The following is a 13,543-nucleotide window of genomic DNA, read 5'->3' on the forward strand; positions in this document are numbered from 1 at the left end:
CCACAAGCTGGCTTCCGTTCTGTCCACTGCTATAAATACAACAAAGAGAATTCCTCCTCCATTTCTAGACTTCAAGCATTTGAACAGGGATTTTTTTTTTCTTTCTCAGCCTCTATATGTATTTCTCTGCGCTAAGCAGTGCTCTTTTAAAAACATGTTTCTGTTACTGCTCTACTCTGTAAAGGCTTCAGTCTCTTCTGTCTCTCTTACTCTTTTTATAGATACTTTGTGCTTAGGATGCAGCTTGATGACAAGGTAGTTTGCATGCTATTCACAAAATACTGGGCTCAATACCCAGCACTATACAAACAAACAAAAGCCAAAGCACCTCAAAAGTATCCCAAGGTTGCTTAACACTATTAGAAGTTACTAGCTTTACCAAAAAAACAAACAAACAAAAAAAAAAAAGTGGTCACTGTTACCTTAATGTATAGTTAGCTACCTTATATAATGTAAGTTAATGTATATATTTCCCCCTATATTGGAGGCTGCTTCTTCATTTTTGGTTTTAGTGCTACAGGTTAAGAACCCCTTTAAAAAAAAAAATAAATAAATAAAAATAAAATAAAAAAAGAACCGCTCCTCCAAAGTGCCTGGGTCCACTGGTGCTTCAGACTCTGGCCTGTGGACTTGCACCCGTGAACTAACAAAACTGGTGAGGGAAGGACATCTACATCTTCTGCAAGCTGTTCAGTTCAGAGTAAAGCAGATGCTGTACTATAAGGATAGTGACTTTGTCTGGCATTTTGTTTTGTTGTTGCTATTGGCTTTTGTTGTTGTTTTTAAGGGAAAAGCACTAAGTCACAACTCATTCCCAGTGTCAACACTTTTTTTTTAAACAAGTCAGTTTTACTTAAATCAGGACTGTCCAACAAACACACTGTTAGCCATTCATGATCTGAATTTGGTGTATGAATTAAATTATGGTACACATAAAAAGCCATGACACATTTGTTTTGTAATAAATAAGGCAGTGAAATTATTCATTAGTAGCCTTTTTAAGATAAGCTATTAGGTCTGCCCTTTCTCCCTTCTTAATTCCAGCGAAGATCATTTTTGTTCCAGGGATGTACTTTTTGGGATTCTCCAAATACTCCCTCAGGGTATCCTCTCCCCAGGTGATGCCTTTGTTCTTGTTGGCATCTGTGTAAGAGAATCCAGCAGGCTGACCTGTCTTCCGCCCAAACAGACCATGGAGATTTGGTCCAGTCTCATGCTTGCCTCCCTTTTCCACAGTGTGGCACTGGGCACATTCTAAACAAAAATCTTCCTGCCTTTTTCAACATCACCCATTTTAAAGTCGATCTGGGCTGGTCAGCACCACAACCGTTCAGACTCTTAGCCAGACGTGACACTCTCTCCAGTGTCAACACTTTTTGGTGCAGGTATAGAACTTTTAGTTTCCAATGATCCTTGGGTTCACAGCTTTCCTCTGCATTTTCTTTATATATATAGTAACTAGAAACACAAATTATACTGTTTTAAAGAAATTTATCCATCTATATCATCTAAATAAATCTTTATCAAAAACTTTAATAAGAGGCTGGGTGTGATGGCATTACATCTTTAGTTCCAGCAATTAGAAGGCAGAGGAAGGTGGGTTAGAAGCCACTTGGTCTACATAGCCAGTTGCTGGCCAGCCAAGGTAAGATCCGCTTTATGATAGTTAATTCATTGTTTAAATCCTTAGAATTTTCTAAATATTCAAGCCAAAGATTTCCAAAGGTAAATTTTCTGTTGAGTTTGACAAATGGTCTTGAAAGCTTTAATATATTATTGTGACAATAGTATAATTTAACACTGAATTTATTCACTAACCAAAAAATGGTATTGTGATAGTTAATCTTGGTTCTCAACTTGATTGGGTCTGTAAATCAACTAAGAAACACACTGGGTAGGTTAAGGGTAATTTCCTAGATGGATTAAGTAAGGGAGAAATCCTCCCTCCCTTGGAGTGGGAGTACCACTAGCAGGGGCTCAAATGTAAGGAGGTTCAGAACCTTGGCTTTTTATCTGCTTGCCTTTGCCCCTTGCTGGTGGGTACACAGACTCTGCCACTGCCATCTCTCAGTGGCATTAGAACTAGGGCTATTGGATGTCTACATGGACCAGGGGCTCTCCAGGAACCTTCTAGGCCTTCTGTGACAAGTTGGGTCAACCCTTGTAGATTGATCAGCTAGCTATAAGGCCCTCACCCTCTCTAGCACTTAAACAGACATAGCTGGACTACACAACATGTATCCTATAAATCAATCTAGTGAGTCTCTTTTGTAATATATATTCATTCTATTAGTTTTATTCCTCTAGAGAATCCTAATACAATTTTAATCTATTTTTCTCATTTTTTGTCCACCCCCCTTTTATTTATTTTATTTTTTGCAACCCACTGAGTGTAGTTAGGATTGGCTACAGGGGCACAGGAGTGGGCTACACCACTGAAGATAGTCTCCCCCTTCCTCAGCAAGCACGAACTGCTACGGTGTTCATGATTGTTTTGGTTTTTGAGACTAGATTTATTCTGTAGTGTAGGCTGACCTACTCATAGCTATTCTGCTCCAGTACCCAAATGCTGGGGTTATAGGCATATGCCACCATGTTTGGCTCCTTCTCTAATAATGTACACTTCATCAATCACCAAAGATTATTTATCTCTAAACTTTACCTTCTGTAAGCTTTCTTTAGGATATCCAATAAGTGATAGACAGTCGCGGTTTTAGTTTTAAAAGTTATGTTGCTCTTCATTACCATTACTTCTGAAAGCTATTTTAGCTTTAGTAGATGTTCCTTTCAGTGCACTGTCTACTGTCTTGGTTTCTATTTTCCTTTCACTAACTCAGCTGTTGTAAAGGCTGATCTTTTCAGTCCTCCCCCCCCCCCCCCCGGCTATTCTAACTGTGGTTTAACTGAATGTTTAGGCTTAGATTTCTATTTAGCTTGCTTAGGACCTAATGTCTTCAACTGGTGTCTTTCTAGTGCTTTGGAAATATGCAATCTTAATCTCTTTAAATATTATCTCTATTTGACTTTTCTTCATATCTGGAATTCTGATCAGAGAACTGCTAACCTTTTCCTGTATTAGGATGTAGACTAAGGTGCTCTAATGAAAAGATAGCATCTTAGGGACTATTCAAACCTCCCCACACCCACTCAGATAGTCCAGGCTTCTTAAGTAGTTTAGACACACACACACACAAGCTCACCAAACATGTTACATTCTTGTCAGTCCATGGGATGGAATACAAGAAAGGCCATACTTTCCCTCCTTATTCATGATCTAGAAGTTGCAAAATTTCCCACTTAAATCCCAAATTACTCAGAGCTTATCACAAGGATAGGATCCACTTGTTAGAAGGCAGTGGCATAGAAGTCTAGGTAGCAAAGCATTCAGTCAGCACATCCATTCATTACTAGAGGGAAAAGCATCAGGAAAATAGCATTTTTCTGCCATAATTTTCAAAAACTGTTTTTACATATTTCCATCCTTGACTCTTGTAGTTAACCTATTTTTCAGATCTTCTTGCTCACTAGTCTTCTAGTATAACTTGTCCATTTAAACTTATTTTTACTTATACAAATGTTTTATACAATAAATGTACACATCTATAAACAAATACATTTACTTTCTAAATTGTTTTCCCTTCAACGCTAATAGAAGTACTTCATCATCTCATTTTCTTGTCCTTAAGTAGTGCAGTAAAACAGTTGAAAACATGAACACAAGACTCACACTAGCTCACCTACTAACCCTGACCATGTTACTTCCTCATTTTGTGCTTGAGTTATTCAACTATAAGTGGTCCCTGCTTCACAGTTGTGAGAACTGACTGAATTAATATGTATCAAGGATTAGAATATCATAAAGTATCATAAAGCTATCATTCTGATATTAATTTAAAATTTCCTAAACATGCTATCCTATATATAATAATGATAACATATAAAGTCAGTGGGGACCCAAATCAGCCATCTATTGTACTTGGTCCTTGTTTTCGGTATCTTTTTTCTTTTTGAACTGAGGAATTTTTTTTTAAAACTATGTCATGCATTTGCTTCTGTCAAGGGGCTATCTCTGGCTGGAATTACTGTAAACCATATTTCATTTTTATCTTAGAACTAGATACAAATCTCACAGAGATTAGGTTATAACTATAAAATTTCAGGGAGTAACTGTTCCCCTTCCAACCTCCATCACCACCTCAACCCATTTCATTTTCCTTTTAGATGTCTAGGGCTGGGGCTTCATAGACACACACAGTGGGCTATTTCCTAATAGGCTGAGTTAGTGTCCTACCTATATGTCTCCAAGACAATGTAACCAACCTCAAGAGTTCAGTGAATGACCTCATGACAAAAGTAGGATGTGGTAGTTGTTCTAGCTTTCACTTCCTAAGCCTGTACAGAGCATGCCCTCTAAAACACCCACCCTGAGGCTGGAGCTTTGGCTCAACGGTGGAATGCATCTTAGGTAGCATGTGCCTAGATCCAGAATCAATCCATAGCACCACAAAAACAAAGAAAGTAAAAATAAAATTTAAAAGTTTCAGCTTTTAGATACATGAAAAATACTGTATTTTCTGCCTTTTAAAGTTATTTTCATCTGGGGGATAAAGGATCATAGCTTATCATTTAAAGAACATGAGTTCCCTAAGTTTTCCTCTCAGAACCTCTTTATGTATTTCTAGGTCATAGCCAATTAAAAGTATGCACACTTGCTTTTTGTTGCCAAATGTTATAGCAAAAGCCTATGGTACTTCTCAAACCTTAAGTGATAATGGTAAATTTTCCTGGTGAGAAATATACAAAGTAATAGAAGAATCACACCCTTTGCAAAGAAGAATGTGTCATAGATGTATAACTTCAGCTCTAAGTGTTTCTTAGGGTTATAGTTATAAAAATGTGTCTTTGCTTACAAATTCTATATGCTCAACATCTATGTCTTCCCAAGAAAGCAGTCAAGAATCTACATTTAATGAAGATTCCTTTGTAATATTCTGGAGGTGAAACTGTACATAGTTGATGCTACGAAGATACCACCCTAAAGTGATCATTTCATCACGAAGCACTGCTTTTGTATTTTGTGTTACTTTAAAAAAATCTTTTGCAAAGTCACACATAACACGGTGAAATTTGGAGCATTTCCATCCTGTCACCTTCTCTCCTGTTGAAACCCTTCTTCCCAATGCTCTTCTTCCTATGTTAATGCCTTTACTGTGGGGTAGCCAGAGTTTAACTAAAGTTGCTTACATGCGCAGTGGTTATTTACTGAAACATGAGCAGCTATCCATTGCTACTGAGGAAGGACAGCACCTCCTTCAGTACTATCAACCACCCATGGCCCCTCCGCCAGCCCGTTCTGCACACATGGGAAGTGGTGACGAGCCCGCCCTTGTACAGTCTTGTCCGGGTGACAGTGCTGCAGCTAGGCAATGGGTACAATGGCTGAGTCATGTCCAGAAAAACTGGCTCTTACATTCTTCCGCTCACTCTTCTGCTGTGTCACTTACCACCTTTTTAAAGACAGCAATTCTTGATCAGGAACTGGTTACCCTCCAGCTATAGAACCTATCTATTTAACTTTTGCTTCTAAGACGTAGTCTTAAACAGCTATTATTGTTCTTTTAAGACCTCTGAAACTGCCTCATAACTAGATCATTATTACTTAATCTCCATAGTGTATAGGCTCTACACTGCAACCAGAATGACCTTTCCAGGACATGTATGTGTATATGTGTATGTATCTTACCATGGTCATTGTTTTAGGGTTAGTGTCAACTTGACACAGCCTAGAGGCCTTTCAGAGGAAAGCCTCCACTGAGCAATGACCTATGCTGTCTGGCTGTGGCCATGCCTGTGCTGTAGTGTTTTATTAATCGATGCCCAATCCACTGTGAGTAGTACCATCCCTGGACAAGTAGTCCTGGGTTTTTGAACAAAGTTAGCTGAGCATGAGCCTGTGAGCAATCCAGCAGCCCTTCTCTGTGGTAAATCACGGCTTGTGAGTTCTTTGGTTGAAGGCAATAGTGCAATGAGTAGTAAGATGTCCTGCCTCCAGGCTCCTACCTTAAGCTCCTGCCATGGTCTCCCTCAATGCTGGACTGTGACCTGAAGGTGTAAAACAAAACAAACCCTTTCCTCCCATGCTGCTTTTGGTCATTGCTTTATCACACAGGAAGAGAAGAAATTATGAAAACTACCATCGTTCTTAGGGAATCAAATGGCTTCTTTTTGTTCTTGGGTAAGATTAAACCCAAGAACAAATCTTCAAGGCTCTTAATAACTGGCCGTTTGTATTCTATCTTGCTTGGCACTCTTACTTGTTGCCAGGCACCCCGGGTCTCTCTTAAGTCCTATAATCTGACATGCTTGTCTTTACCAAGGGATTTTACAAAAGAACAACTGTTTGTTTTCCCTGAAATGCTTTTCATCTAACTATTATCTTATCCTTAGATTCCAGCACACCACTTTTATAAGACACATTCTAGGGCTGAGGGAATGGCTTAGTGGGCAAAGTGCTTGCTGTGTGTTTCAATTCCCAGGGTCCATAGAAAGCTGAATATAGAAGTGTATCCATCTACAGTACCAGCATTTCTACAGTAGGACGAAGGACAGCAAGAGGAGGATGCTGGAAGACTGTGTAGCCTGCTCAGAGACAAACAATGAGATTCTGTTTTGAGCAAAGGACAAGGTGAGAGCTAATACCTGAGACTGCCGTCTGGACTCCACCTGTGTCCCAAAGTAAGACCCCATCTCAGAGAGGAAAGCAAAACTTTTAGGCTGAATGTTGTACCACATCGTATCAATAGTCCTAAAATTATAGTTTTTATTTTAAATCAAGTAATATAAATTTTAATCTAGGGAGAAATTCGTCATTCTGGTTTTTTTTATCCCTGAAAGACAACTAAGAAAACATTTTTATGAAACAACTTTAAACAAGCATGTTTTTCCTAGTATGAATTTTCATGCTATGAAGCAAGTGAGTTGGCAAGACTGGATTTTATCACTGTTGGTTTGTTTATGTGTCTAAAATGGCTTGCAACATATCCCTTGCTGGCTTCAACCTCCAGCTCCTACTTTAGCCTCCTCCTAGATGATGGGGTTTACCAGTGTGCATCATTAAACCTGCAGACAAGCTGGCAACCTCAAATAACACTGAGATGGATTTAATAACTTGAAAAAAAGAAAAAGAAGAAGGAGGGCTGGGGGCACAGCTGCATACCAAAGAACAGATTTGAACTCCAGCAGAACAGAAAGAAACTATTATTATTTCTCTTATGTCTTGTTTTCGAATGCTAAAAAGTATCACCTATTAATGCAGTAGTTCACATTGCAGTAGGTGATCAAAGTTATGTATTGCATAATTAAATCACTAAACTGGGTTGTTTTCTAGAAACAAAATACTGTTAAAGTGAAAAATGTCAAATGTACTTTTTATATTAAATCAAAATACTACTCTGAAGTAAAACTTACTTCTCATATTTAAATGATTTAACATTCATCCTGAAGGGATGATCTTTGCCAAAGTGTCTATGACTGTAACTTTTCCTTCTAAATGTCTAGTACTAGGAATGCCTCTAATTAACAGAAGGGAGAACAGTACCATATCCAAAAATATCCTGTACTCTGCCTTTGGGAACAACATGTGCTCTTGGATCCACGAGTTATCAAAGCCCAGTGAATGCCTTGTATCCTGTTTAGCAACATAGGAAATCATCACAAAGTGTATGGCTGAGTGATGGGCATGGACATTTATAAACCAGGCTGAAAACTCCTTGTGTGTTTAGCACATGCATATGTAAACAACAGGTTAATGCTGGGTGTCTTCTCCCACTTCTACCACACGTTCTGAGACAGGCACTCTGAATCTGGAACTTACTGGTTAGGCAGGACTAGCTGGCCAATGAACTCTTGGGATCCTACTTCTGATTCCCCAGTTGGACTACAGGTGTACTATACTGGCCTAGCTTTTTACATGGGTGCTGGGAATCCAGTTCAGGCCCTCAAGTAGGCACTTTACTGAGTCACCTCTCCAGTCCTCAGTCTAAAACATTTTTAACATTAATACTTTCAAGGTTTACCAAAACAGTTTTAATTTTAAATGATACACTTGACCAGGTTAACTAAATTTTGCTAAGCACAGCTAAATGTGTCCAACTTTGGAATCCACTGGCAGATATACTTCCATAAATGGGAGTTTATTTACTCTAATTCTGTCCCTTAGCAGGACTGCCAAATAAACTACATATTTATAATCTTAAATAAAAAAGCTTGGGTTTAGAGTAATTTGGGGGAGAAGAAAATCACTATTACAAAGTTTCTGAGAGATTTGTCTATTTACTATTTTTTGATGCAGGTACAGCTTGATCCTAATCTGAGCTCTGACCTCTGGAGTGCTAGAGACACAGGCATGAACTATTACACCTAGAAATATATTTTTAATAGACTTCATTTCTTCTATTTAGCCAAAATATTTTGACCTTAAAAAGTGAAACCATGTGACCAGCGGTAACTGAACCTTATAAAGCATTCTGTCATTTATAAAGCTTTTAAGTAATCAAAATTTTAAAACATATCATTGTCCCCATTATAAAGAGGAACCCCAAAAGGGTTTTACTTGGATTACATGCCTTTGACATAAAATAACTAGGAAGCCATAACCCCGCCTGTCTCTAGTGTTTAAATCACATTAGTTTTTCAATATATTTTGTTTCGTTACATAATAACAACATTAATACCAGCCTACATTTCCTCAATGTTTAGTATAGATAGCTCATACTAAGAGGGCTGAGAGCATAGCTTAGTGGCAATAGTCTGTTTGGTGTAGGCAGGGCCTCTGGTTCAACCCCCAGTGTCAGCAGGGAAGAAGGAAGTCATACTAATAAGCTTAGGAGGTAGGAGCTAATTAATACATAATATATATATATATACTAAAGAGTCCTTATCTAAAAAGAAAAGGCATGATTCAAACTTAAGCAATTTGATTTCAGAGTTCACTGGCTAACATGTCAACTTTCCTCTACCCATATATGCACATAAACTTGTATTTATGCACAGGTTCACCTTTGGAAGGAGATGGTAGTAAAGAATATTCATCATGTGTTTTCTATGTATTACTTGAAGGCCAGGAGAGGAACAAAGTAGGAGTAGAGTGTAATAAATGTGGAATTCCAAGGAGGGAAAAAGCAGATTCAAGAGACTTGGAGTAAGCTAGTGAGCTTTTACTATGACAAGTGAGGGGAGGAACAACCGCATAGTATTTATGTGTCTGTATGAGTGTATGGCATGTGTGTACTGATACCCACAGAAACCAGAAGAGAGTGCTGACTCTCCGGAGTTAGAATTACAGGTAGTTATAAGTCACCTGACGTAGGTGTTAGACACTGAACTCTGGTTCTCTACAAGTGCAGCAAACATGACTGGTAACTTAGCTATTTCTCCAGCCTCACAAAGGACGGTTTTAACAGCCGGCTATCAGGTTATTGTGGTCACCTATAATATCCTAAGAACCTAGAACATTTTTGTATCACAAGGGCACAGTTTACAGCAGTAACCCAAGAAAGAACTGCATAAGCACCATTTAGAATGGAACTGGGAAATAAACTGGAGGAGGGAGACCACAGGAAGTTAAGGAAACAATTTTTTTCAAGCTGCCCACTAATAATATATTTAAGTTTTTAACAGCTTCGAGGATAATATCTACTCTCTCGAAATACAGACGCCATCCAAGCACCCCAAACAATATTTGGGAACGGTAGGTATTCAATAAACCTTTACTGCATTAAATAATAAAAATGAATTCAAAGTTAGATTTTATTGAACACTACTAATGCCTATGACCTTCCTACTGAGCTCCTAGTTCAATAACCTAGAAAGCCTTTAGAACTGAATGAAAATGGGGCTATAAAATGAGATAATGTTTAATCTTTACCAGTTCAACAATATTGGTGTCAACAACAAATAAGATAATAAACACATAATATTCAGCAACATGATCAATGTAGGAACCCTAAATTACAAGGCAGCTCTAGGATACATACTGATTCTTAACCTTAAATTGAAAGGTACTGGAACTGGTACCGAATTGAAGTGGCCCTGGCCTGAAATGGTGTTGGAAGTTGAAGACACTTTGCTGCCACAGCATGAAGCATGGCAAAGGAAGTGTCAACAAAACCAGGGGACATAGTTAGTTGGATTTTTTGAAGCTGGAAAAATAAAACAAACAAACAGCCCCAGATTGCTTGCGGGCTGATTTGACTAGCATTCAGCTAACTGACATGATGATTCCCTGTCTCTGCATGTGAATGTGGATCCAAAATATCTTCAGGATATGAAAAGGTTTATTTTGCCAATGGAAGTTAATAAAACCCAAGGCAGATTTGGATTCTTTTCCATTGAAGGATGTTGAATAGCAAGGGCTACACTGGAGAAAATAAATGGTCTGTATTTTGGATGCAAAGAAACCCCAAACAGGCCTGGTTTATGCAAAATGAATATGACAACTAGGTAAGAATCACTTTAGGGTATACTCTAAATTCTGATTATCCTCCACTGTACATTTGGTGTTGCTGAGAAAACATGTAGTACAAAAGATGACCTCAACACAGCAGCAATTAGACACCGTGCAGACTTGTACAAAAGTAAGGTAGGCTTCTAGAGGTAGCACAAGGTAGTGTGGTAAGAACACTACTTCCCAGTCTCAGTATACTGTGTAACAATAAGGAACACATGAAATGTTCCCCACACCAACAGTCACTCTGAAGATCACAAGTGGGGCACTTCAGTAGTTATCTAGATTAATTAATAAGTCAGCTGGAAGCTGCTTTCTGTCTTGTACCTACAAGTACTCTGAATAACTTGAGATTCTGGTTTCCTAGCTGAAGATCATGGTGGTTGGACAGGTGGTTGCAGCCAATGAGTATGTGCTCTCTTCTGCTTTGGAGATGACCTCACACCTGTTCTCTCTCCTACACACTCAATTGGAGAACAGCCACTCTTCCAGAACTAAGGTCATACTTCCTGTCAACACTTTATTACACATGGTTTTATTCAATAATCTGAAACTGTAATGTTGACTTGTACTCCAAAATAAAGGGTGAACCCAAAACCAAGGTCTAGTTCCAATGTAAATCAAAGTTAAATAAGAATAATTAGAGATGCTTGATTTTGTGCTACATGTTAAGAAACATAAAAAAGGACACAGGATTTTCTAAGATGTATATTAAAGATCTACATTATATCAGACATTCTATTTTCTCAAAGTAGAACCAAAAGATTGTATAAAATTAGAAAGCTCATTCTGATAATTAGGAGATAAAAATTACTAATTAAGGAAGTTTATAAATACATTTCATTGAAGGTTTACTGCACCAGCCTTCTTTTTACATGGTCATCAACAACCTGCCAAAAACTGACACCTAAATCTGGAGCCAACTGTCACCTGATTGCAGCTACTATATATATTCTCTGCAAGTAAAGTGCTTCAGTGAGGACATGGGGCACGCATTGCTCAGGGCCCTGGTTTGAATCCTCAGTAATATAAACCAACACTTTGGAGAAAAATGAAGCAGCAAAATGGGGAGAGGAGTTCATGGAGTATGTGGTTTAAGCTTTCAAAAGCAGTATTTGATGGTGTAAGGGCTAGGGGATATTAAAGAACAGAGGTGTACAAAACAGCAGGGTGACAAAGCCTCCAGAAGACTGGCAACTTCCATAAGAAAAAGAGGGCCCTAAAACTGGAGAGCAATAGGACTAATTACTAGGAGATTCTAAACAGAGCTAAATCCAGCCTTTCAGGCCATGGCAAGGACTTTGGCTGTTAGCTTGGCATGAGACAAGAAGCCACTGGATGATTGAGCAAAGAGGATGACAAGCTTCCTCTAGCTGAGGAACAGATAAAGGGCAAGGGCAGGAAGAAGAATGAAGGCAACCACAAGCACCCAAGACAACAGGGACCAAAGCAGCTGCAGTGGAGTTGGTAAGAATTAGTTTCCAAATACAGTTGAAGATGAAGCCAAGCAGAGGATCTGGAAAGAGGGGGAGACTGCTAAAATAAATAAATAAGCAAACAGGATAAACACTAAACCACAAACTCAGAGAATGCAGAGAACACCAAGTAGGGTGAACATAAAAACATTTACTTGGGTAGATACTCAAACTGTTAAGAAAATGAAACAGAAAAAAACAGCCAAATAAGTCAGAGGGAGGAGGAGCCAAGAAAAGAATTATATCAGGATTCTCTTCCACCCTCATAAAAAGAATATAAAGTGAAATGTTTAAATCACTTAAGACAAAATTTGCCAAGCAACAATTGTGCATCTAGGTCAATTATCCTTCAAAATGAAGGAGAAAAGACTTCTACAAACAAAAACTGAAGGGATTTGTCATCATCAACAAGCCTACCTTGTAAGAACTGTGAAATTCTTTAGAAATGACAATGGTTTAAATCATTAACTTCACTTTTACTTCTGTTGATCTAACAAACAGCGTTTGCTGAAAATAAATACACAACATACCAAAATGTATAGAACAAGGAGACTGGAAACACATCTCTCACATTTGCTTATAATAATAGTACTGTACCGACAGATGACAGCACCTGTCAGTAACTGACAGATCTAGTAGGCAAAGCCAGTAAGGATAGAGTTGAATCACACTTAAAGAATATTCCACCCAACAACAATAGAATATACATTGTTTTTCAGGGAATATAAAACATTTACCAACATAGTAAGTATATTATAAATACAAGTTTCAATAATTGTAAAAGAATTTAAACCATACAAAATGCCTTTTGTTCCCCACCAAACTGCTGTGTTCTGCTGTGGGGAGCCTGCTCCTCTTCCCCATCACTTTTCATCCCTTTTAAATTCATTTCATGGTTTCCTGGCCTTGTCTTTGTAACTGATCCCAGTCTGGGACAGTTAACATTCTCATTCCTAATAAATGGTAATCTATGTAAGAAATAAAAGCTGTAACAATCCAGTCCTGGTTCCTTTTACAGCCTGGCTATCTCAATGCTAAAAGTTTAACTTCTGAAGCTGTATTTAATAGTTCATAAACTGCATTAGAATAGATTGGGGGAAGGAGTGTATATTGAATGTTTATGCAGCATTTCTAAAATGATCAATACTTAAACTTGTTTTCTTTTCCATAATATAAAACTGTCACCATTGAATTGTGTCACTAAGACATGATAGTCACATGAGTCGTCTTCTTCTCTCATCACATAAGCAGCACTAATAAAACTGTTTTTTTAAGGCAGTGAAGCAACAGTTAATGCTACATCCTGTACCAATTCTATACTTTCAAATAAGTGAACTGTAAAAAAAGTCAGTTTACTGAATATATAAGAAGTCTTTATGTTTGTTATTTTATATAACTTTATTTATTATTTTCTCAGTATTAGATAGATGGTATGATCTTTATTCTTTTAAGAAACTGTGTACCTCATATGTATACAATAAAAATATAACAGCATGAAGCAAAATATATTCTAACTGATAGAATTAAATTTAAAATTAGTAGTAAAGATATCACAAGGATCTCC

General features: G+C 37.8%; 1 protein-coding gene and 1 pseudogene across 4 annotated transcripts in view; both read right to left on the bottom strand.

The window, feature by feature from the left end:
- The window catches only part of RAP1A (RAP1A, member of RAS oncogene family), a 75,503-nt gene that overhangs the window by 25,412 nt on the left and 36,548 nt on the right, over positions 1 to 13,543 (bottom strand). The window lies entirely within an intron of this gene.
- Positions 980 to 1,293, bottom strand: LOC308420436 (cytochrome c, somatic-like; annotated as a pseudogene). The gene has a single exon. The product of its transcript is annotated as a cytochrome c, somatic-like (transcript).

This window comes from Micromys minutus (genome assembly GCF_963924665.1).
Source record: "Micromys minutus genome assembly, chromosome: 4".
In the NCBI taxonomy this organism is placed as follows: Eukaryota; Metazoa; Chordata; class Mammalia; order Rodentia; family Muridae; genus Micromys; species Micromys minutus.